This window comes from Dipodomys merriami, unplaced genomic scaffold, assembly GCF_024711535.1.
Source record: "Dipodomys merriami isolate MVZ:Mamm:240054 unplaced genomic scaffold, mDipMer1.0.p SCAF_5, whole genome shotgun sequence".
Taxonomy (NCBI): Eukaryota; Metazoa; Chordata; class Mammalia; order Rodentia; family Heteromyidae; genus Dipodomys; species Dipodomys merriami.
Genome location: NW_027206068.1, coordinates 31,308,999 through 31,335,076, shown reverse-complemented (window position 1 = coordinate 31,335,076; position 26,078 = coordinate 31,308,999). Strand labels below are relative to the sequence as shown.

General features: G+C 35.9%; 1 long non-coding RNA gene across 4 annotated transcripts in view; it reads right to left on the bottom strand.

Annotated features, from left to right (window-relative positions):
* Positions 1-26,078, bottom strand: part of LOC138809618 (uncharacterized) — an 82,934-nt gene that overhangs the window by 47,980 nt on the left and 8,876 nt on the right. For 2 of the 4 annotated variants that reach the window (XR_011366903.1, XR_011366905.1), the window contains exons 1-2: positions 25,765-26,063; positions 21,441-21,539 (exon numbers count right to left, since the gene is read on the bottom strand). This is a non-coding gene — a long non-coding RNA (uncharacterized lncRNA). Of the gene's footprint in view, positions 1-21,440; positions 21,540-25,764; positions 26,064-26,078 lie in introns of those variants that run through there. The other 2 variants (XR_011366904.1, XR_011366906.1) reach the window with 2 other exon arrangements.

Genomic DNA, 26,078 nt, shown 5'->3' with positions numbered 1-26,078 from the left:
CAACCAATTCATTGTCTTCCTTTCTCTGAGCACATGTTGATTTCAAAGCCCACCCCACCCCCCTTGATTCCTAGGTAACAAGTTTATGTTAGTGACCCTTACATATCCAATATCCATTAGAAAGAATGCTATTGTACCATTTGTAAAGAAGTGGAAAGACTTGGAAAAATTACGTTAAGTGAAGGAAGTAAGGTCCAGAGAGATAAAAGATGAGTGTTTTCTTTAGTTTATAAATGCCTAAGTGAAATACTTTGGGTGAAATGCAAGTATAAACAACTGGAGTTCAGCAAAATAAAACACCAGGAAGTGGATACTTGAAAGGGGTGGGGTAGGGTCCTGGGGAACGGAGTAGACCAGTGAAAAGGAGAGAGGGGGGGAAAATGCAGACAATACTGTATATCCTACAAAAGCTAAGAAGAGTGAGAGAAAAAGTAGGGAGGGGAAGGATAGGTAAGAATGTGGAAAGGGGTGACATTGATCAAGATATATTGTATTCTAAACTGTTTTGTTAAATGGCAAATCCTTTGTACAACTAAAGGTAATAATAATAAATCCTTCCTTATGTTGTCCAATTCTTTCATTAGTCAAAAGTTAAATTATTTTGACTTTCTCTTGTGATTTGAGCTTTTACAACCTGCTGCAATGAAAATCACCATCAGTTAATGTGAATGTTTTATTTTCATATTTCCATCATTTAGTCATTCTGTTACTTTTTTTTAACATGACGTATTGGGCCTCTAATTTCTTTCTTTTTGCGTAGCAAATAAAGCTTTTAGTCTTACTTATAAACACTTTCACCACTTTTTTCTGAAGGTATGTGATTTATCCCTTAAATTTATCAAATTAGCTGCTTTGATTCTTGCTCTTCTGATCCTATAATTTGTTTCTGAACCAGTACCATGCAGTACCACCATTTGATGCTGTATCTATCTTCATACCTAACATGATAATTTCTTGCTTTATATTTAGGCAAAAGCACATTAGTGATTCATATAACCTTATCTCTTAATATAAACTTTGAAATCATTTTTCAGATTGTTTCCACAGGTAGCTGTAGTGTTGAAAGAAACAGCAGTGAATTTATATATTAAATTTATACCAATTAAAGCTTTTCAAATTGCATTCATTGTATTCATGAATATATTAGTGCTCTCCATTCATCTGGACCTGCTTTTAATCTTCCAACATACATTTTCAAATATCTTATATACCTCTCAGGCAATCTTTGCAAGACTAATTTCTACATAATTTATACTTTTTTGTTGTTATCACAAATGGTGTCCAGCTTTCATTTGATTTTCTGGTTATTTATTTCCAATGAAAAGGACTTATTAAATATATTTGAAGAGTGATTTACTGAGCTACTGAGCAAGAAGATAAGGTTTAAGAAGTCTCTCAAAAAGTGGTAACATTGAATAAAGATAGAAAAAAATTAAAATTCAAGATATACAAAGAGTGGCAATAAAAATTGAAATATTCATGGGAGTGACAAAATACTCACAAAGAGAAAATATCTGAGGAAAATTATTGATTATTTAACTTACTGAGAGATATGTGCATAAGATTAGAAGAGCATATAAATAGGAGAGATTGAAGGGGAAAATGCATTAGTATACTGATGTTTAAGATTATAAAGACAAAGGATACCTTGTGATTGTCAAAGAGGAAAGCAAGATTTGTCACCACGTAACTAAAATCCAGAACGTATTAATCTTGGCAACACCAATGTTGAATTTAAAAACCTCTTTAAGGAAAAGTGTTTAAATATGATATTACATTCAATTGAGTCATCATTTCAGTGTTTGAGCAAAATTAGGATATATGTTATCAGAAAGAATAACAAAATGAAGATTTTTTTTAGGACTTTAACTTTTGAAGAGAATTATTTATTCCAGAAGCATAAAACTAAAACAAGAGAGAAGAATCTGTACAAAGCAATGTGGAATTTATTTATATTTAAGTAAATCATAAATATTTGTATTAGTGTAAAAATTCAAAACGAAAATTTTAGATGTTCTCAATTTTGAGAAAATTGTTGGGTTAAGAAACAAAAAGGGAGAAATCATGCTAAGATTTTTGTCGGCAGAGAAATAAAATTGTTTATAAGATGTTGAAAGGGAAATATTAGAGTATTGTTATTTATTTTTAATGTAAACTTATTTGTTTTATAATTAGACATCTTATTGTTCAAGTGACATTACTCTATTAAATATATTAATATTTTTACACAAATAACTAGAGTAGGCATTGTATGTTTGCCTGGATTTTGTCCTATGTGTTCATTCCTGGATAAAGATTGCTGGATCCTATCTATTAGTCCTGATTAGCTTGGTATAATAAGCCATGAATTTCCATAGATTGTGGCTTATTGCTTACTTAACTACTGGTAGAAGGCACCATGTATTCTTAAGAGGAAGGCAAATTACACACATTGAAATAATTACTGGCTTCTAGCAAGCTTGACTGCAGTGCAGAGAAACCTTAATCTGTTCATTAGTTTGTTGTCTTCCAGAAAGAGAATTTATTTCTGGATTATTCAGATTCTTTCCTAAACTTGTTTTGTCCTGAAGCTGTAATTAGGAATCTAATAGATTCCCCTAAGCATTGCTCAGAAGCACTATCATTTCCCCACAGTTCACACTATATTGTAAGTTTCCACGCATGACTTTTTGCCAAACTCTGTGTGGCTACCGCCTCGACCAGCAAGGAAGACGCGACACCGGACTCTTCTCTCTGCAGTTTATTCAGGACCTTTTAGTAATCTTCTGACCCCAACCCCGGGGAGAATTCCCCATAGCCTTAAGTACCCGCTGGGTAGCCAACCCTGATACGCCACATGGGAACCACCAATAGGTTCAGGTGCGTGGAAGCAAGCCAGATTCTTTGCCTTAGCCATATCAGGAGTTGTTTACCACGAGAGCACTCGCCATCGGGAAGGCGGAGGGCAGAAGCCGGCGCCATCTTCCAGGTGCGGCCTCTCGCAGCTCTCTACACTCTGAACAGAGTACAGGGAACACTATTTTCCTGGGACTTAAATGTTTTGGGTATATGAGTATTACAAACACATAGAGGATAGTAACATCTAAAAAAGCAATGTCCCTAGCTAGGACTAAAATAAATTATATTTCAGAAAATGGATGTGTTTAAATTTTAGTTGGCACAATCCCTACCTCTCTAAACAAGAGATTCTAAAGATTTCATTATGAGTGCAAAATAAAACCTTGCTCAGCTGTGTTTGTCTTAGACACTGCTCATGTGGGACAGTCAAAGTAAGAAAAAGCCTTCGGTGGATTCTCAGACCAGCTGTTTAGTGGCTATCTAGGATGCATCTATGTTATCAATGGAAACACTTCCCAAGTGATAAGAAATATTTTCCCACTTTTTAAGTATTGTTTTCAATGACTAAGTTTTCATCTTACTTCCTTTTAAAGAGCATCTGAGAGAATGTTAAGGATAGTTTCTGTGAAGTTTAAAAGGATCATTTTCCTTTGGAAATCAAATAGGATCTAGATTGATAGTGATTTTGAACAAAGAAATAACACTTAAGGGCTTAAGTTGCTAATCTCTGAAATGATTCCTTAAAGATGTCTGGATATTGATTATTCTCAATAATTAGAGTAGCTGATAGCAAAAAAAGAAGTTTAAGAGTCAGGGGAAAAAAGGAATGCTTGACTTTATAAAGGAGAAAATCTTTTTAATAAGATTTTTTACCATAGGATAGATCAGAACTTACACAAACATGTGCACACACAGTCACATTTCCATGTGCACATGTATGCACTCTATGCACACTCTCACATGCATACTTACCATACAAACCCAACTATTTACACAAATAATACAACCTATAGTGATGACAAATTTAAAATAAACTTTTAAAACGTTTTCATAGAATAAGCAAGGTTCTGTGTGTTATGGGAATTGTATGTGGAAAGAAATATTTAAATGGAGAGTAGATCACTGGGATTAAATGCTCCAGGAAAAACTCATGGTCCCTGTAAGATCATTGAGTACATAGGAACACACATTTCCTTCCCTTATGAAAACAGCTTATTTTCATAAAAAGACCTGGAAAGGTATAGGGTCTAGGCCCCTTCTATCTTTTTGCTCCATAACTCTTTTTTTTTTTTTGGCAGTAATAAATTTGAACTTGGGAGATTTTCTTGCTTGTTTGGTTGGTGCACTACCACTTGAGCTATGCCAACATCTTGGCTTTTGGCTTTTTGCTCATCATTTTGGAGATTCTAACAGACATTTCTGCCTGAGTGAGACTACTAGTGATCATTTAGTCTGAGTAGCTAGGATTACAGGTATGAGCCACTGGCATGAGGTTTTATCCATCACTTTTTTTTCTTTTTTCTTTTATTGGGAAAATACCATACACAGGGGTTACAATTACATGGACAAGGTAATGCGTACATTTCTTATCAAGCATTGTTGCCTCCTCCTTTGATTCCCCTTCCCATCCTTTTCCATCTCCCCTTCCCTTCTCTCTTCCCCTCTCTCCCCTCCAAAGTTGTAAACTTTGTTTGTCAACATATCTTGTACATCTCATTGTTGCAATGGTCTACCTGTATCCCTATTTAAACAATTTGTTTTTTCCCTTCCCCTCCACCAATTATACCAACATCAAATACTGTGAAAACAGGGGTTATACTGTCAGGGAGGGACATACAAAGCAACAAAGAAATCATCTTACAAATATGTCAGAAACAATCGCAAGAAAGAAAAAAGAGTCCTTATCTTGGGGTTCATTTCCCTAACATCAACTTATCTGACCATTTCTGCTTGTCTCAGACATATACTAGTAATTGCAAATAAGGGAATCCATGGGACCTATGTTTCTTTGGCCCTGGCTTGCTTTACTTAATATAATTTTTTCCAAGTCTTTCCATTTCCTAACAAATGGGGCAATGTCATTCTTTCTGATGGAGGCATAGAATTCCATTTTGTATATATACCACATTTTCTTGAGGGTCCATCACTCTTATAGACAAGATTTTATCTTCATGCTTGTGTATCATGGTGACAAGACAGCTTCTTTTTCTGATTCTGGTCTCTTGGTCCATGCCTAAATCTCAATGCATCTATTAAGTTTCATGAGCACCTATTTTAGCATAGGAACCTGAGAAAAATGAATATTTTCTATAGAAACACCACAGGAGCAAAATGGAATTCCAGCCATGAAGAGACAGTAGAGAATAGCTTTCATGTAAGAACTGAGAAGCTGGATGTTGGTGACTCACACCTGTAATTCTAGCTACTCCACAGGTTGAGATTTGAGTATCATCATTTAAAGCCAGCCCAGGCAGAAAAGTCCTCATGAGACTCTTATCTCCAACTAACCACTCAAAAATTGGACTTGTCACTGTGGCTCAAGTGGTAGAGCACTAGCCTTGAGCATCGAGAGGTTCAGGGACAGCACCCAGGTCCTGAGTTCAATCCCCATAACTAACAAAAAAAGAACTGTCTCCAGATTCATTTAAATAAGACCCATATATTCACAATTAGTATTTTTCAGAGGACTGAACTTTCCCTGTAGTACTGAATGTCAATACGTACATGAGCACATGCACACACACACACACACACAGACAGATAGCCTTTGTGATAAACATTTTATATATTATATTCATTGCTTCTGACAAGTGAGATGAGGGTCATAATAGGTGGCTGATAACATTTTTGTACTAATAATGCATTGCTTTTACACACTTCATTTAAATGATATTTCTTCATTCTGTATTAGTCTGTATTATTAGTCTTCTTTGAATGTTTTAATTTCTGTCATAGGATTCATATACAGAATATCAAGGATTTTTCTTAATTAAATACAAGTATCAGCTTCACATATCATTTCTTACATAACTACATACTGATTGAAGAATACCATCTTTATCTTTGAAACCAAAATTGGAGAAAATATTGTTTTGCATATCCTTGCTGTTAGCATATAAAATTCAAACTTTGATAGTCTAGATTTGAAAGTCTTAAAACTGTATCTCCTAAGAAAAATTTACTCCACTTTTAAAAATAATATATTTCTTAATTGTATCCTGTTGGCCACTAAAATATAAATCTTAACTTTTGATTGTGGTATAAGTGTTTAAAGCAATATTTTCTGGAATATACCAAGTTTATATAATTTGATTTTGTGCTAAATTATTAAAGAATTTCCCTTTTTTGAAACATGGGTGTTTAAAATCAGATATCTTTTGGGTTCAGATATTAAAATCCTTATTCATTAAGCATCATCTCTTCTATATTTGTAAATTTTCACTTGAGTTGTACGATAACCTGGGCCTGTGAAAGACAGATTTCTATTTCTGTTCATTACATTTTAAGTACATTAAGTAGATTGTTAATACTGTAATTTAATTTACTTTGAATAAAACTAGTTTACATTACATTAATAAAATTATATTAATAAAACATTTCGGTATGCAAAAAAGTGAATCTTAGGTTTCCTGCATGTCTTAAAATCCTTAATGTTGATAAGGAAGTTGGACAAATCTCTCAATGACATTTAGTTGGTGGGAAAGGAATAGAGAGATTATTTGCATTAAACCTAGAAGTTGTTCTTATGTGAAGATAGTGTATTTTCCTGAGCATAAATTGAACACTAATTCATATCTAATGTAATCTGATATTATGGATTTACATCTAATTTCAAATCCTCTGTGAATTCAACTACAATTAATTCTACCTCATCTTACACACCTTATTAAATATACTTTTCAATCTAATTATGATCTTTTTGATTTAAGATGATTTGTGTTTTATAAACACTTATGTGCTAGCATGATAGTGAATCAAAGATATCACATAACATAGAGTTTGAATACAATAAGGCTTTATTCAATTATGAGAAAAAACTGAAAGAAAACTTAGAATCTCACATTTCAAAACTTTACCCAATTTTCTTAGAACTCAAACATTTAGAAGGAAAAAATGTGGAAATGCAAGAGAAAATAATCAAATATTAATTTTTATTAAAAATTTAAGAGAACTACAAATGATAACATGATTCATATGATACATGAACATATGGAAAAAAAATTAAATTTTAGATGTGATATACAGGTAGATAAGTATATATTCCACAGAATTAGCAAAACAAGTTCACTTTATTTTCTCTCAGTTGACTGAAATCTGCTATGTCAAATAATTTTTCTATTCTTCTAGTTAAATAGAAAATAACCATCTGTCTTAAATTTATAAAAAGTAATCCTGGTATTTTTTTCATGTTTTAATTATTTAAATTTTATTGTCAAGGTGATGTACAGAGGGGTCAGTTACCTAAATCAAGTCATGAATACATTTCCTTTTGAAGAGTGTCACCCTCCCTCCATTCTACCCCAGATTTTCCCTCCCAACTTCCCCACCTTGATTTTTAGTCACTTAAACTCTTTCAGTTTTAAAACTGGTAAGTATATAGCTAGAATGCTAACTAAAGACTCCAAGTTTAACTCAAATTTAATGTTCCTAAGCATACTGAGCAAATCACGCTGCAGAAGTTAGGTCTATGGTTCAAAAGTTGGGCTTGGAGGAGACTCCATTTTCTCACTTGTCTGTCTTTCCTCAATTAAGTATACAGCTTCCTACCACCCTAGCGCAGAAGATGGTAGAGGCTAGAGAGCTGAGAGAATAGCAAATGATGCCAAGTACTTTTTGTTCCAGCATTGTAGCTGTCTGGGGTTTGTGGAGGTCAAAGATGATGAAGGTCTTCAATCCCATGCAAGTGTTCCAATCTCCTTTCAGGTTCGCCCAGGCTCTTCTTCCAACCAACATTTTACAGACAGTAGTTGGATATCAGCAGGCTATCAATTCATAGACAACTGGTGTGGGAATTCTACTGCTTTTTAGAAAACCTTTGGGACAAAGCCCAACTTTTTGGGAGGCCAATTTTCACCCACACAAGCGTAGCCCACATCTTCTTCATGAATTTTTGGGTCCATTTTCAGCCCACTTTTAATCTTAATTTAAGCTACTTTGCAAGGCCAAACTCTCTATGCTTTTGTTTACTATGCTTTGTTCATGAATTTCTCTGAACAAATTGTCCATGCTGATAGCCAAGAAATGATCATGTTACTTCTAAATGGATTTCCTAGTATCATCCATCCTTGTTTAGTGCATTCATCAAGAAGAAAGGCACTAGGCCTGGTCTCTCATGTAGATACATCCATCACTTGCTTCTTATAGATTCCCATAAATGTCAATTTATTTCAATATTCTTATTTCTTAATTGTCCCTATATGGAAACATGCTGAAGAAGATTTCAGTAAGGTTTTGCTCCTGATCTTACTTTTCCCAACAACATATATCCAAAATAACACTTACAGAGTCTACTACAAAATAACTGGGTCACAGCTTTCACTATCAGTTCCCTCTAGTATATAGAAACTCACTTAGGATTACTTTTTACTAAGTCAGTATTGTTCTTGCTAGGCCTACTGTTTTTCAAACAAATATTTCCCTTCAAAAAAATGTTGACATTAGTTGGGCACTGGTGGCTCATGCCTGTAATCCTAGCTACTCAGGAGGCTAAGATCTGAAGATTGTGGTTCAAAGCCAGCCCTGGTAGGAAAGTCCATGAAACTCTTTTCTCCAATTAACCAGTAGAAAACCAGAATTGGCACTGAGGCTCAAAGTGGTAGTGCACTAGCCTTAAGCTGAAGAGCCAAGGGACAGTGCCAAGGCCTAGAGTTCAAGCCCCTCCACCGACAAAAAAAAAAAAAAAAAAAAAAAAGTAAAATTAACATTTAGTCAAGTGCTAGTAACTCACACCCATAATCCTAACTGCTCAGGAGGCTGAGATATAAGGATCATGGTTCAAAGCCAGCCTGAACAGTATAGTCTGTGATATTCTTATCTCCAATAAACTACTCAGAAAAAGCTAGAAGTGGCTCAAGAGGTAGATTGCTAGCCCTGAGCACAAAAGCTCAGGGACAGCACACAGGCCTGGAGATTAAGCCACAGGACAGGGGAAAAAAACTAAACTGAAAAACAACCAAGTTGCTGGGGTTTTTTTGTTTTTGTTTTTTGTTTGTTTTTTATTGTGAAAATACTGTACAGAGGGGTTACAATTACATGGGCAAGATAATGAGTACATTTCTTATCAAGCATTGTAGCCTCCTCCTTTGTTTCCCTTTCCCATCCATTCCCATGCTCCCCCCACCCCCCCACCCATTATCCCCCTCCCCCCCACCAAAGTTGTAAAGTTCGTTTTCGACATAACGACTTGTACCTCTCATTGTTGCAACGGGTCCACCTGTATCCTTATTTAAACGATTTGTTTTTCCCCTTCCCCTCTACAAATTATACCGACATCAAATACAGTGAAAGCAGGGGTTAAAGACCACACTAAAGCTACCAGCACAACTATGTTTATTGCATCATTTACCATAGCTAAGATATGGAACCAACCCAGATGCCCCTCAGTAGATGAATGGATCAAGAAAATGTGGTATATATACGCAATGGAATTCTATGCCTCCATCAGAGAGAACGGCATTGCCCCATTTGTTAGGAAATGGAAAGGCTTGGAAAAAATTATATTAAGTGAAGTAAGCCAGGCCCAAGTTGATGTCTTGTTCACAATAAACTAAGATTTGAGTTATCTTATGAAAAGTGTAAAAAATTGCTTTAATAGAGACATTAGCTTCTTGTTTTTAAGGTATTTAGATTTAATGTCATATATAAGTATATATGACATATCTCCCATACATATTTTCTAACTCTGTTCACCCACTGATAGGAATATACCAGCCAAATGTCCAAATATACCAACCAAATGTCCATAACATGGCTTCTTCACATCACTTGTCATAGAAAAATATCCTAGAGAACTTTGACAAGAGGCAGAATCCATAGTTGATAAAAAGAAATAACAAGATAAATCAAGGACATCTTGATTTGAGATTCAAGAATATTAGTGGTATATTCTAACCTACAAGTATGAATCTAGAAGCCCATACTCATATAAACTTTACAGATAGAGACTTATCTTAGAGGTTTACTCATTTATTTTGACTTTAAAAAGAAATTGTTTGTCGCCAAGTGCTGGTGGCTCACACCTGTAATCCTCGCTACTGAGGAGGCTGAGATCTGAGTATTGAGGTTCAAAGCAGCCCGGGCAGGTAAAATTGTGAAAGTCTTATCTCCAATAAACCACCAGGAAACTGGAAGTGGCACTGTGGCTCAAGTAGTAGAGCACTAGCCTTGAGCTGAAGAGCTGAGGGACAGTGCCCAGGCTGAGTTCAAGACCCATGACTGACCAAAAAGAAAAAAGAAAAAAAAAGGAATTGTGTGTCATAATCTCCCAGTCTATAGATAATGCCCACAGAAAATTCCAGTCACTCAGATACCTGTCTCCATAGATATCGGGCGAATGTCAACATAGTAGAAACTTTGGGTGAAAAGAACAACAACATGTTATGTTCCAAGTAACTATTTTCAGTTCTGCAGTGTTATTTTAGTGCCATAACTCTGTCATCTATTTCAGTATGATGCTATACTTGTTTTCTGACCAAAAATAAAATACCTTTGACTTGGCCTGACCAAAGGTCTATTATGGAATATTGACTAAAATGGTCATAAAACTAGACCTGGCACCTTAGCTACTGATTTATTACCTGAGAACATCATATGAAAGTACTTGGGTAGATGTGAAAGTTGACTGAAGAAACTAGAATAATCTTTTGTAACAGTCCATCAAGGCTTATAGTCTGCCACATCAGTTTTTTTAAAGTATCGACTGCATTGACACTGTTTACCTTAAATTATTATTACTTAATATTTACTCTATAATTAGGAGCATATCAAGGTTTTGTGAGGTTTGAACCTTGTTTAGCTTTAAAAGCCCCCTTTTGGAATAAAATTCAAAATTATAAATGGTTAGGCCAAAAAAAGCCATCCCAGAAAATGGTTGCAACAATAGTAACTTTCCAAAAACTAGCCCCACAAATATAAACAAAAAACAGTAATATTTCATTAATTAACAACTTGCCACATTCCTTTAGCAAGCGAGATATCTGAAGCTTGGTTTTATTAGATTCTCATCACCTTATACTTCAACATAGACTGGGTGATTGCAAATGCATTGGATTCTATCCCTCTTCCCCAAGTACATTTATTCTCTTCTAGAAAGTAATCAAGAGTTTATTTCACCCACACTATCATTCAGTAAATATGTCTCCAGCTCCTGTGTATGACAGATCTATTCTAGGTACTGGAAACAAAACATATTACAGAACAGGAAAGACTCCGCTATAAGAAAGCTTGCAGACCAGTGGTAGAAGATAGACAATGTTCTGTAAATAAAAGGAGTGAATGGTACAAGGTGCTTCAGAGAAGCATTGTAATAGAAATGAAACAGAGTCATGAAAGAGAGTGAAGGGTGTGGAGAGAGAAGGGTTACAGAAGGTCTCTCTGTAGTCATCTGATACTGAGAGGAGCCACAGCTCAGTTATATAAGGATGTGAGCAAAAAAAATCCAGGCAGAGATGGAAGAGAGCAAATGAGAAACAATGACTGATCCACTTGGGGGTCAGAAATAGAGTAACACAGAAAATTACATGTCCATTAAGTTCTCATGATCTTATTTTATTTTCTGTAAGAAGCCAAAGATCATTAATGTTTCTCTCTCTCTCTCAAGGTTAGCATCCACCACTTGAACAAATGTTTCATTGTCAGCATTTTGGTAGTCAACTGAAGATAAGAATCTCAGGGACTTTCCTGTTCTGGCCTGTTTTATGAAACAAGATTCTTAGATTTCAACCTCCTGAGTAGGTAGGATAACAGTGCCTGGCAAAGTTTATCTTTCTTTGAATTGTGTCCTTTTTGATAGTGTATCTTATTTTTTACCTAATTTGTTTTATTATTATCTTTATTTCAACCCAGAATGTTGGTTTATGACTATAATGAATCTTGATCAATGTCACCTCTTTCATCATTCCTCCCATCTCTCCTAATTCCACCCATTCCCTCAGTTTTCCTAGTTCCATGAGAAAATGTTTATTGCTTATATATAGATAGGCATGTATGAGACAAAGTTAAAGAAACTGTGTAATTAGCCTGAGTGATTGAAAAAAAAAAAGTACAAGGATGAAGAGTTAGACATACACCAGAATCAGTGGCTTATGCCTATAATTCTAGCTACCCAGGAGGCTGAGAGCCTGAGGGTTACACTTCAAGGCCACAAAAATCAGTGAAACAAACAAAAATAAAAACAGCAAAAAGCTAATCTAGACTTAGAATTCAAGTGGTACAGTACCAACCCAACATACAAGCCAAGCCTTGAATTCAAACCCCAGTAGAAAAGGAAAACATTACCTTTAATTCTTCTCTTCCCTAGATTTTTCTTTCTGTCTAGTGACAGCAACTATCGCATTTCACTTGCACAACTTTGTAGAATTTCAAACCACGGATACTTTTCTAAGTAAACCCCTGAAAGTCTGCCTTTGGTTTGACACTGAAAACCAGTGTAAAAAAGCCTTGAACTTGAATCACTCCTTTATCTTAAAACCCTCCTGCCATATCTCCCATTCTTCCTCCCTTCACGTTCACATGCAGCCATTCTATTTCTGCCAGGCTCTTGGGAATTAGAAAAGCCAGGTTGGAAGTTAAGAACTTTAGTTTCAGTAAGTGCAAGCAATGTCTCGCTTATAGCTCCACTAGTCAAACTTAAAAACAGATAAAATTGGATGAATTTTGACTTTTATAAAATAATAACTCTCGATGTCAATATGTCTATGTAGGTTGAAATCTATAATGAATCTATCATGTCATAAATATAAATGTTGAATTGAAAATTAATGTCACAAATTACTCAGTCTTTGCATACTGTTTCCCTGAATGTAATTTGCACCCAATACAAATAATCATACTTAGTATTTCATCATTTTTAGTGAAATAATAAGTATTCACAGAGATAGTTGGTTTCACATAAAACAAATATGATGGGATTGTTCTAAATATAAATGATTTTTTAGCAATGATTTGTTTAATAACTACTATGCTACCAGTACTAGGCCCTACATACCCTACTTATGGGTATTATTCTGAAACATGTTTATGTAATAGACCGGATTAACTAGTAATGTCTTTGTCCTGATGAAATTCACTTGTCATATTTGACATGGTGCACTACCAGGCTTTGATCTTGTGTTCAAGATGATCTTCTCTCTTTGCTTGGTGATGTCCTCATGGATTCAAGCTTGCCATGGTAGCAGAGTGTGCATCTGGCATGCTCAGACATTGCATCCATGGGACTTGTTTTATCCTCAATTCAGATGACAAGTATGTGTATCCAGGGTTCCATCAGAGAATACTTGATTGCATGAATTAATGAGAATGAAAAAATTATCTACTCTGAAAATCTCCATTCCTACCTCAGGACAGACACAGTGTTTCCTTCCTATCCTACCTAAAAAGTATTTCTCCAAAATTCTTGTGAAGTATCTTACTAAGTGTCTTTGAATTCTTGGCTGTCTCAGCAATTCTTTTTTCATAAGTTTTTTATTGTGAAAATACTGTACAGAGGGGTTACAGTTACATGAGCAAGGTAATGAGTACATTTCTTATCAAGCATTGTTGCCTCCTCCTTTGTTTTCCTCTACCATTCCTTCCCTTCCAATTCCACAATTGGACTCCTCCCCACTCCCCTCAGCCCTGCCTAAATTGTAAAGTTCGTTGTTCAACAGTGTCTTGTATATCTCATTGTTGCAATGGGTCAACCTGTATCCCTATTTAAACATGTTGTTTTTTCCCTTCCCCTCCCCAAATTATACCGACATCAATCAGCAATTCTAAGGAAAGACTGTCCCTCACATCCACCTAAAGCAGTGATGGCTTTCCACTTGCACCTGCTAACTTTCTATTTCCTTTGTCTGTAAAGCTTTGAATACATAGGAAAGCATACAATAAACCATGGTTTTACAACTTTATATAACAAACTCACATCCGCTTGATTTTTAATCTCTTCTTTCTTGCCAATTAGACTGAGAAAATCATGGAAATTGCTAAGCAACGTTTGCTATAGTAAAGACTCCAGGGAATTGTCAGTTGGCAACATTTCTTTTATCCTGTGATAAACATATTTTGTTCACTAGTAGCCAAATGAGCAGGACTAAAGCAGAATAGACTCTTTCAGAGGTATTTGCATCTTATTATCTCAAAGGGACAAATCTCTTGTGAAGGATTATCAAGATATATGACCAAAAAATAGTGAAGCATTTTGTACAGAGTGAAAAAGATGTCTCTAGACATTTAAAGCATACCTCCTATGCAAATTATTCTATCCTGGGGAAAGATATACATTTGTCTCCAGAGAAATGAACTGGGAAATAAATTTCCAGTCAATCTTGAAAAACTTATACGTCTTTTTATTACTGTATCACACTAACACGGGATCATGGATATTTACATGTAAACTTGTGTATACACACACACACACACACACACACACACACACACACACACACACATTTTATTGGTTATACTGGTTTTGAGCTCAATGCTTGCTAAAAAGATGCTCCACTACTTGAGTCATGCCCCTTCCCATTTTTATTATTCCATTTAATTATTTTTCAAATACAGCAAGACCTCAGTTCCTTTATTTTTGCCATCTGTGAATGAATTGTAGGAATTTGCAATCATTCTAGCTTTTTTGATAGGAAGGAGTCTTGTTAACTTTTTCTCCTGGCTGCACAGCAACATAATCTTCCCTATCTCTGTTTGACTTCCAAGTAGTTGTGATTACAGATGTGAACTACTGGGTCTGGCCTCAGGATCATTTATTGACTATTTGAACTATTGCAGTCACATAATCAAGCAGATGCACCTACACTTTGCCTCTTTAAATTTATGAAAAATCATTCTTTCAAATGAAGAAAATGCATCATTGTTTCTAGTTTTCCTATCAAGTATATTATTGACAATAGCAACAAAAATTTAAGTATAGCCTAACATAGGAAAAGAATTGCATTAAAAATATGTCCTCAGGGGCTGGGAAGATAGCTCAGTGGTAGAGCGCTTTCCTTGCATACATGAAGCCCTGGGTTTGATTCCTCAGCACCACATAAGCAAAAAGAAAAAAGCCAGAAGTGGCGCTGTGGTTCAAGTGGTAGAGCTCTAGCCTTGAGCTGAAGAGCTGAGGGACAGCGCCCAGGCCCAGAATGCAGGCCCCACAACCGGACCCCCCCCCAAAAAATGTACTTAAAAACTTATCAAAATGATAGTCTAATTATAAAATATTCTAAAATAAGGAAATAATAAAACTAAGAATAAATTTATATGGGAAACCTTTGGTTTATTATAGACTGTAACTAACCAATAATTGATCCATAACATGCCTGCTACTAACTGTAGATAAGTACTCATAATTGCTTTAAAGGAACCAGGAAAATTCAGCAATGGTGGAATGGCTTAGCTGTTATAACTGTAATAGCACTAGACAATGTACAAAAGCATCCGGCATTAAGTCCCAATTAGGGGGAAAAAGAAGCAAGGAAATTCTATTTTACACTTATGTAAATTTCAAAGTGTACTATACATATATATTCCCATCATGTTTGATTTACATTTAACATTTACGTGCTTTGATTGTACAAATATTATTGACATTCATTATATGTTTATAATATTATTATTGATTAGTTCTATTCACAGACATGAGAGCATTAAGATGAATAAATTACTCAGAATCTTGGATGTTTCCGTGGTGATGTTTCCATTCTCATCTCTGAGTTTATTAATTTGGGTGTGTTCTCTCCTTTTTCTGATAAGGTTTGCTAAGGGTCTGTCAATTTTGTTAAGTTTTTCGAAGAACCAACTCTTTGTTTTGTTGATTCTTTCTATAGTTTTTTTGGATTCTAGTTCATTTAATTCTGATTTAATTTTGATTATTTCTTTCCGTCTACTGGATTGGGGTTTATCTTGCTGCTCTTTTTCAAGGAGGTTTAGATGTGTCATTAAATTGTTAGTTTCCGATCTCTCCAATTTGTTGATGTAGGAGCTCAGAGCTATAAACTTGCCTCTGAGTACTGCCTTTGCTGTGTCCCAGAGGAGCTGGTAATTTGTGTGTTCATTTTTGTTGAATAGCATGAACATTTGAATTTCCTTTCTAATCTCTTCCATGACCCACTCATGATTCAGCAGTGTGTTGTTCAGCCTCCATGTGATACCGGACTTTCTTTGGTGGCTTTTGGTGTTGAGTTCTAATTTTATTCCCTTGTGGTCAGAGAGAATGCAAGGTATAACTTCAATGTTTCTGAATTTAGACAAGTTTGCTTTGTGGCCTAAAATGTGGTCTATTTTAGAAAACGTTCCATGTGCTGCTGAGAAGAACGTGTATTCTGATGCTGCTGGGTGAAATGTTCGGTAAATGTCTGTTAAGTCTAGTTGATCTATGCAGCTGTTTAGATCTGCGATTTCTCTGTTGAGTTTTTGCCGAGTTGATCTATCTAGTGGGGAGAGTGGTGTGTTAAAATCCCCGACAATTAATGTCTTTGGATCTATATGGGATTTGAGGGAAAGTAGAGTTTCTTTGATAAATTTGGGTGCTCCATTGTTTGGCGAATAGATATTTAGAATTGTAATATCCTCCTGAAGGAGAGATCCTTTAATTAGTATGTAGCGACCTTCTTTATCTCTTCTCACGAATTTTAATTTGAAGTCTATTTTATCTGATATTAGGATTGCAACTCCTGCCTGTTTATGAGGGCCGTTTGCTTGGTAGATTTTGTTCCAGCCTTTAACCTTGAAAATATGTTTGTTTTTACGGGCAAGATGTGACTCCTGCAGGCAGCAGATAGAAGGGTCTTGTTCTTTAATCCAACTAGACAGTCTATGTCGCTTAATTACATTATAAGGGAATATTTCTCAAAACTTTATGCTAATAAGTTTGAGAACTTGACAGAAATGGACCTTTTCCTAGCAAATATTGACATGCCAAAACTAAACCAAGATGAGTTAAACCAGCTTAACAGGCCCATATCAAGCATTGAAATAGAAACAGCAATAAGAGACCTCCCAGCTAAGAAAAGTCCAGGACCAGATGGTTTTACAGCGGAATTTTACAAGGCCTTCAAAGCAGAGCTCACACCAATACTCCTCCAACTCTTCAATGAAATTGAAAGAGAAAGCTCACTACCGAACACATTCTATGAAGCCATCATAACCCTCATCCCAAAACCAGGCAGGGACTCATCAAAGAAAGAGAACTATAGACCCATTTCTTTGATGAACATTGATGCAAAACTTCTCAACAAAATTTTGGCCAATCGACTTCAACAATTCATCCAAAAAATCATACACCATGATCAAACAGGATTCATTTCAGGGATGCAAAGCTGGTTCAATATACGCAAATCAATTAATATTATTCATCACATCAACAGGAGCAAGAATAAGAACCACATGGTTATCTCAATAGATGCAGAAAAAGCATTTGACAAGATCCAACACCCCTTTATGATGAAGGTTCTGGAAAAATTAGGAATCCATGGAACATTCCTCAATACAATAAAGGCTGTATATGACAAACCTACAGCCAGCATTATACTCAATGGTGAAAAACTAAAGCCATTTTCTCTTAACTCAGGAACAAGACAAGGATGCCCACTCTCTCCACTTCTCTTCAATCTAGTATTAGAATGCCTAGCTACAGCAATAAGACAAGATGCACACATAAAGGGGATCCAAATAGGGAAAGAAGAAATAAAACTCTCCCTCTTTGCAGATGACATGATCTTGTATTTAAAGAATCCCATAGACTCCACTCCCAAATTACTCAAGCTGATTCAAAACTTTGGCAAAGTAGCAGGTTATAAAATTAACCCCCAAAAATCAATGGCTTTTCTATATGCCAACAATGAGAAAAGTGTGGCTGAAATTAGGAAAGCAACTTCATTTGTAGTAGCCCCACAAAAAATAAAATACCTAGGAATTAACTTAACCAAAGAAGTGAAGGACCTCTATGATGAAAACTTTAAAATCTTGAAAAAGGAAATCAACACAGAACTTAAAAAATGGCAAAATCTCCCATGCTCCTGGATTGGCAAGATTAACATCGTGAAAATGGCAATACTTCCCAAGGCTATCTACAAATTCAACGCGATACCTATCAAAATTCCACCCTCATTCTTCAAGGAAATAGAGGAGGCAATCCAAAAATTCATATGGAACAATAAAAGACCCCGAATAGCAAAAACGCTCCTCAACAGAAAGAACACTGCTGGAGGAATATCAATACCAAATTTCAAACTCTACTATAAAGCCATAGTAATCAAAACAGCTTGGTATTGGCATAAGGACAGACCTCAGGACCAATGGAATAGAATTGAAAACCCAGAAATGAACCTACAGACCTATAGCCACCTAATCTTCTATAAGGAAGCTAAAACAATAGAATGGAAGAAAGACAGCCTCTTCAGTAAATGGTGCTGGCAAAATTGGTTAACTACATGTAGAAAACTAAAGCTAGATCCTTATATATCACCCTGCACCAGAATCAACTCCAAATGGATCAAAGACCTTGAACTCAAAGCAGACACTCTGAAAACATTACAGGATGGAATAGGAGAAACGCTAGGTCTCCTTGGCTCAGGTCGAAATTTTCTGAATAGAGACCCGGAAGCACAACAAATCAAAGAAAGGTTGGACAAATGGGATTGCATAAGATTGCAGAGCTTCTGCAGGGCAAATGACATAGCTGGCAAGATCAATAGAAAGCCCACCGATTGGGAGAAGATCTTTACTAGCCATACAACAGACAAGGGTCTCATATGTGAAATATACTTGGAACTCAAAAAATTAAACCACCCAACAACAAATCCTCAAAGAAACAACTGCCCAATAAATAAGTGGGCGAAAGACTTAAAGAGAATCTTCTCTGAAGAAGAAAGAAGGATGGCCAATAGACACATGAAGAAATGTTCAACATCCCTAGCCATAAAAGAAATGCAAATCAAAACAACATTGAGATATCACCTCACTCCAGTTAGAACAGCAAAAATCAAGAACTCTAACAACAACAGATGCTGGAGGGGATGTGGACAGAAAGGAACCTTACTTCATTGTTGGTGGGAATGTAAACTTGTTCAACCACTTTGGAAAGCAGTATGGAGGTTCCTGAAAAGACTTCACATAGATCTCCCCTATGATCCAGCAATCCCACTTTTGGGCATTTACCCAAATGTTTACAAACAAGACCACACTAAAGCTACCAGCGTGACTATGTTTATTGCAGCATTATTTACCATAGCTAAGATATGGAACCAACCCAGATGCCCCTCAGTAGATGAATGGATCAAGAAAATGTGGGATATATACACAATGGAATTCTATGCCTCCATCAGAAAGAATGACATTTCCCCATTTGTTAGGAAATGGAAAGGTTTGGAAAAAATTATATTAAGTGAAGTAAGCCAGGCCCAAAGAAGCATAGGTCCCATGGTTTCCCTTATTTGCAATATCTAGTATAGGTATGAGTCAAGCGGAAAAGGTCAGATAATGTGATGTTAGGAAAATGAACCCTCAAATATGTATTTTAATGTTTTCGTTTCTTTCATGCATGTGTTTCTAACGCATTTATAAGATTATTTCTTTGTTGCTTTGTATGTCCCTCCCCCACAGTGTAACCCCCGCTTTCACTATATTTGATGTCAGTATAACATGTGGAGGAGATGGGGACAAATAAGTCGTTTAAGGATTCAGGTGGACCTGTTGCAACAATGTGAAGTACAAAATGTCATGTCAAAACCAGCTTTACAATGTCGGTGTGTGGGGGGGAGGGGGGTATAATTGGGTGGGGGGAGGGGGGTAAAATTGGGTGGGGGGAGGGGGGAGGCGGGGAAGGGAAGTGAAGGGTAAACAAAGGAGGAGGCTGCAATGCTTGGTAAGAAATGTATGCATTATCCTGCCCATGTAATTGTAGCCCCTCTGTACAGTATGTTCTCAAATAAAATAAAATACAATTAAAAAAAAATAAATTACTCAGAAAAATGCGTATGAGTTTTTAAAAATTTTTAATTAATTTATTTATTTTTTATTGTGAAAATACTGTACAGAGGGGTTACAATTACATGGGCAAGATAATAAGTACATTTCTTTTTTTTTTTTTTTTTTGGATCCGGTCATGGGGCCTGAACTCTGGGCCTGGGCACTGTTCCTCAGCTCTTCAGCTCAAAGCTAGTGCTCTACCACTTGAGTCACAGTGCCACTTCCGGCTTTTTTCTTTTTGCTTATGTGGTGCTGAGGAATCGAACCCAGGGCCTCAGGCATGCAAGGCAAGCGCTCTACCACTGAGCCAACTTCCCAGCCCCAATAAGTACATTTCTTATCAACCATTGTAGCCTCCTCCTTTGTTTCCCCTTCCTTTATGAGATGTTTTGAAAATGAAATGATGAGGGTCATTCTATACACTGAATATGAAGCAAGAAAGGGAGAAGATTGGAAGGGTATAACATAGAAGATCACACCAGGCTGGGAAGTGATGGTTTATGCCTGTAATCCTTGCTACTCAGGAGGCTGAGATCTGAGAAGCATGTTTCAAGCCAGCCCAGGCAGAAAAGTCCATGAGATAGATATCTCCAGTTAACTACCAACAAGTGTTAGAGCTCTAGCTTTCAGCAAAAGATCTCAGAGAAAGTACTCCAAGATCAAGCTCCACAGCTGACAGAAGGAAGAGGAGGAGTTGGAAGAGGAGGGGAGGAGACCAGAGGGAAGTATGAGACTTATTATATTCATTGTGATCAAGCCATATGTAGAGAAGGTTTGAACATTTATAAACTAGATGGTATTAAACAGTGTAAGTGTGGTCTTTGCTGCTGACATAGGCACAGGCAAACTTCACTGGACTTTTAAAAATCTTGTGCTAGTTTCATATTATTGCTTCTTTCTGTTGATTTTTTAAAAAAATGTTTGGCCTAAGATTTGTGAAATTCGTCTTTTTATTTTTCTTTGGGAATTTTGTGACTGTATTTCCTTTTACCAAAGTGCTTCCCCTTAATTTTCACTTTTATTCAAAGATTAAAGATAAAAATTTCCTAAAGTGTCTAGTCCATTCTTAGTCTTATGATCTAATTAAGAGAAATTGGAAGATTTAAGTCCGTTAAGTAACTGATCTTTAATTACCCCCTTCACCTGTCTTAAATTACAATTTTTCTCTTAAGCTCACCATATTTTTTAACTTGTATAGCCTATTCTTTCTGACAGATAAAAATGAAGACAGTTTGCCACCTCCCCCAATGGCAATTGTCTTGTTCTTTTCAATCTTTAAAAACAACTTTAAAATGTTGGATTTCACTAATATCCACTGATTTTGTACATAATAAATGCAATTTTCCTTTCAGTTTTACTGATAGTCGTGTGCCTGCTATCTCACTTCTACTACAGTAGGTGTCTTATTCTTTCATTTTCTGTGAGGAACGAAAACTTACCCATGCTCTCAAGAAAGTCACGGCCCAGAAGTAAAGCTGGAATACTTCTTAGATGTTAGGAGTCAGGAAGAAATGGGATGAAAAGATTCATGTACCTTGCTGTAAAAATTCAGAAAATAAAACTAATTTTAGATGATTTGATAGATAGATAGATAGATAGAATGATTGATTGATAGATAACTAAAATAATCCTTTCTGGAAGAACTTTAAGCTGGTTTCAAAGAATCCCCAACCCAAGTAAATGGGTGTGGAAATGACATAAAGTCCTATGTAATATACACATGTATACATGCACACATGTACATAATACAGTGTATGATGTGCATAATGCTCCAAATATAGTCCTGGTGAGGAAAGGACAGGATAAGATTATTAGTTGATCATATGCTGAAAGATACTATAACACACAAAATTATTAACATAGATACAGATTAATATGCCATGTTTTACAAAATTAATAACATTAGCATAACAATTATGTTCCCATTACCTGAAAATTTTGATCAACATTTGTGCTTCTTAATCTACTAAGGAGACGTGGTGCATTTTGATTTTAATTTCTTGAGATATCCTTTTCCAAAGAAAAATACATCGATTTCAAAATAAAATATGTCCACTTTCTTCTTATAATCTTTTTTTTTTGGGTCCGGTCGTGGGGCCTGAACTCTGGGCCTGGGCGCTGTCCCTCAGCTCTTCAGCTCAAGGCTGGCACTTCTACCACTTGAGCCACAGCGCCACTTCCGGTTTTTTTTTTTCTTTTTGCTTATGTGGTGCTGAGGAATCGAACCCAGGGCCTCAGGCATGCAAGGCAAGCACTCTACCACTGAGCCACCTTCCCAGCCCTCTTCCTATAATCTTTCCTATGATCTTAATATTTTTAATATTAAAAAATTAAGCCCAGAATAGTATCATTACTGTTTTTCTGACTACTTCCTTTGAATTTGACCTCTTGACATTTTTTAAATAATCAAATTATAAAAAAATAAGAATTTTCATGGAGGCAGTAAACATATCAAAGTATAACATTGAACTTCATTTTTAAACCTGAGCTGGGAATCAATGGCAATATTGAAATCTATAAAGAAAAGAATGACAAATGAGAATGTCTGTACGGAAAAGAAGGGAATGACAATATGACTAAAGGTGCTACTAGAAACAGAACAATAAGAGGTAAGCAAATATTACTTGATGCAAAATTGCAAGATGGTTTTGATATGTTAGAATGCAAAAGGAAAAAAATGACAGTTGAATTTTTAAGAGAGGAGAAAGTACATATGAGTACTCAATGGCATGAAATCAAAGCACCTGCATTTTTCACTGTTAAAAAAAATCTAGAAAGAAATGCCTTAAAGACAAAAGGGTATGACGATGTCTTTTTGAGTTTAGTGATATGTGAACTGATGATGGAAACTGACAAGCACCAATATAGTTTAAAAAAAAAAAAAGAAGAGTAAAGAAGATAAAAGTCAGCTATTGTATTCCAGCTGCAGTCTAACTGCCTAAGATTAGATAAGAATGAACACATTTCCAGTCCAAAAAACATTAACCTGTTATGTTTTATGCATAAGTCAAATTTAAGTACAAAAGCATCAAGGATTCTAATTAAAGTACTATTAGCTGGGCAGTAGTGGCTCACATCCTCAATCCTAGTTAATCTCAGAGACCTTGAGATCTGAGGATCACTGTTTAAAGCCAATCCATGCAGGAAAAGTCTGTAAGACTTTTATATCCAATTAAGCATCAAAAAGGTGGAAGTGGAACTGTGGCTCAAATGGCAGCTCGAGCCCTGAGCAAAAAAAGCTCAGAGATAGTGCCTGGGCTCGTAGTTCAAGCCCCAACATCAGCACACATACACAAAAATTACCATGTATCATTACATATAATATTATTAAAGTCACAGAAGGAGAACTATGTTTTTGCTGTCTTTTTTGTGAGTTTGTTAGATACCTTTACAATTTGTGAACTGCATAGTTAAATGAAGCAATGATTTAAACAATTTGCTACTCTGGTTCTTTCCTTTACTATCTGTATATCCTACGGCCCATGAACTTCATGCAATGAGGTTTTTTTTTTTTTACAAAAACTAATGTCACATCATCCAGAACTTTCTAGCAATAAACATGGCATACTGCTCTCATGGATTTTAATGATCACATTTTACTTCTTCTACCTTTTTCTCTCCATGATGCCATATCTCTTGCAGAAAGATGGATAAGGAATTCAGTATTGTTTAAAAGTAAAAACTAAGGTTACAGAAAAGTTAGACCATACAGATCTTCCGAAGAAATACATGATTATGCAATTGAGCAGTACAATCAATGAACACTGATTCTCAACCAAAGCAAAGCAGTTCTGGCCCTTTCATGAAAATTAAATTTACATGAATGAAAAGGTAGCATTACCTAAATACACAACGTTTTAAAATAGAAAGCATTAGAACCCTACATATAATTTGACAAGATGTTAGATAAAATATTCAGTACTGTGAATGTGTTTTAAGACGTCTATACCGCTAAATGTCAGGAGACCTGAATTTCTTAGATTTGGAGCTTCATATTGTAATACAATCTTCCTTCACAGTTTTATTTTTCCTCTTTCCCAGTAAAGGGTGTTGTAAGCCAGAGTTCAGTGTTTTCCTCTTCTTCCATTTTCCAGTCTGCTAGGTAAAGCCAAGGCCTCAAAGCATCCTCACATATACCCTGCAGCTTAGATCCCAGAGCTCAGGCTTTTATTTCCCATTACTGGTCTTAAGTTGGCCTAACAATGCTGGAAAACACCCAATAGCTAAAGCAAATCCTCCACACCACTGCTTTGGCCAATTTTAGGAGAAAATTTCTATTTTAATGTAGTGAAAAAATGGGCTGATGACAGAGTGGAATAAAAAATCCATATTCATTTTTAAATGAAAGTTACAGACTTAAATTTGTTCCTGCTTAAGGATAGGTAAGTATATTTAGTTACAGATATTGTGATAGATATACCTGAGAAACTGCATTGTACTAAACACATGTACAAGATAGCTATTCCTATTTTTATGTGAAGAACAATAGGTGTAAAGGGATTTGCATAATATGAATGGATAGGTAAACTATGTAGTTAATCAAGTCCTTCACCACTGACGCCACCAGCACTATCTCACAAACTCAGCCATTCTCAAGGCTGTCCTAAGTTCTTGGAGGATCTGTTTATTTCTTAGCCTCAAGCTCATGTCGAGGTATATTTTGTACTTCCTTTATCAGTGCATACTTTTATTATTGTATAGCATTACTATGGATTATAGAGGGATACTCATTTAGTATTATAGAACTTATTCACTGTGAGTCTTATTAAATAATATATCCAAGTAAGGACATATCAAAATAAAACCACCTTATCCAACTAATTGGTGCTAGCAAAATAATGTGGAAAAGAAAACAAAGAAAAAGTTAAATGGGAGCATTACAGCAGGCTTTGAACCAATTAAGACATGGATATATGTATAGGGACAACCCTGTGAAGGTTCAGGGAGAAGATGGGCATCTCCAAGCCAAGGAAAAAGACTCAGAAGAATATACTCAGATGGCAGCTTTACCTTGGATGTCTTTCCTTGAATTTAACTATGTTGTAAACAGTCCAAAAAATCCTCAATAAATTGCTCAAATTATCACAGTGAATGAGCATTTGGAAAAAGCATATATTAGATCACAGAAACCTAAAATGAATGAAAGAATGAAACGTTCATTAAACCTCTCTCTCTGGCAGAAGAACATATCAAGACACAACTGCAAAACTGAACTTCCTTGATATGTCCAGCACAAAACGTTCAATAACAAAGTCCTTGGCAATCTTATCACCCTATGCAACCACACACAAAGAAAAATTTTAATTTATTTTTATTTAACAACTCATTTAAAGACCATCAAAACGTCATCTTGCTTTTGAAGCCAGTCCCCTAACCGCTGTTTTTATTGTTTTCTTTAGTGTTGTAATCCATCGTAGGGTTTTTCATACATTATACTAAAACTACACCACTTAGCTACATCTGGCTATCCATTGCCCGCAATATCATAACCTTCTTTTATCTTTTGCATGTGTCCAGTTGGTACATCCACTGTATCTCCCTGTGTAGCAGGAAGGACACAGCATTGCTGGAGGGAAGGTAGGACTCCTGCATGTAGTGAGATACAGAGTGTGAACCAGAGAAGGCTCCCAAGAAATGTAGGTATGAAACAGAGAGTTGAGGGGAAAAGCTTTCTGCTTGACAGGAAGGAGAAATGGAAAGCAATTCAGGCAATAGGAAAACAGATGAGGGGGAAAATAGTCTTAAGGCAATACAATACAATACCTCTCAATACAATACCTCTTCCTTACTTCCATGTTATGTTAGCCTTCCATTTCTTCAGGAAGTTGAAAGGCAGGGTGGACTGTTTGCTATTGATTAATGTTATCAGGAGACATAGCAAGGAACCTGGAGAAGGATTCCTAAGTCTTATTTTCTGTGCGGGGTAGTAGATAAATCCACATGCACTTGAGATTCTGTGTGTGACGTGCTAGAAAGGAGTTCTCAAATTTGAAAAGGGAGTCAGAGGCTCTTCTTCAAACCAGCTACATTGTGAATAATGCTCAATAGCTGAGAACCCTGAAGCCCTTCTCCCACAT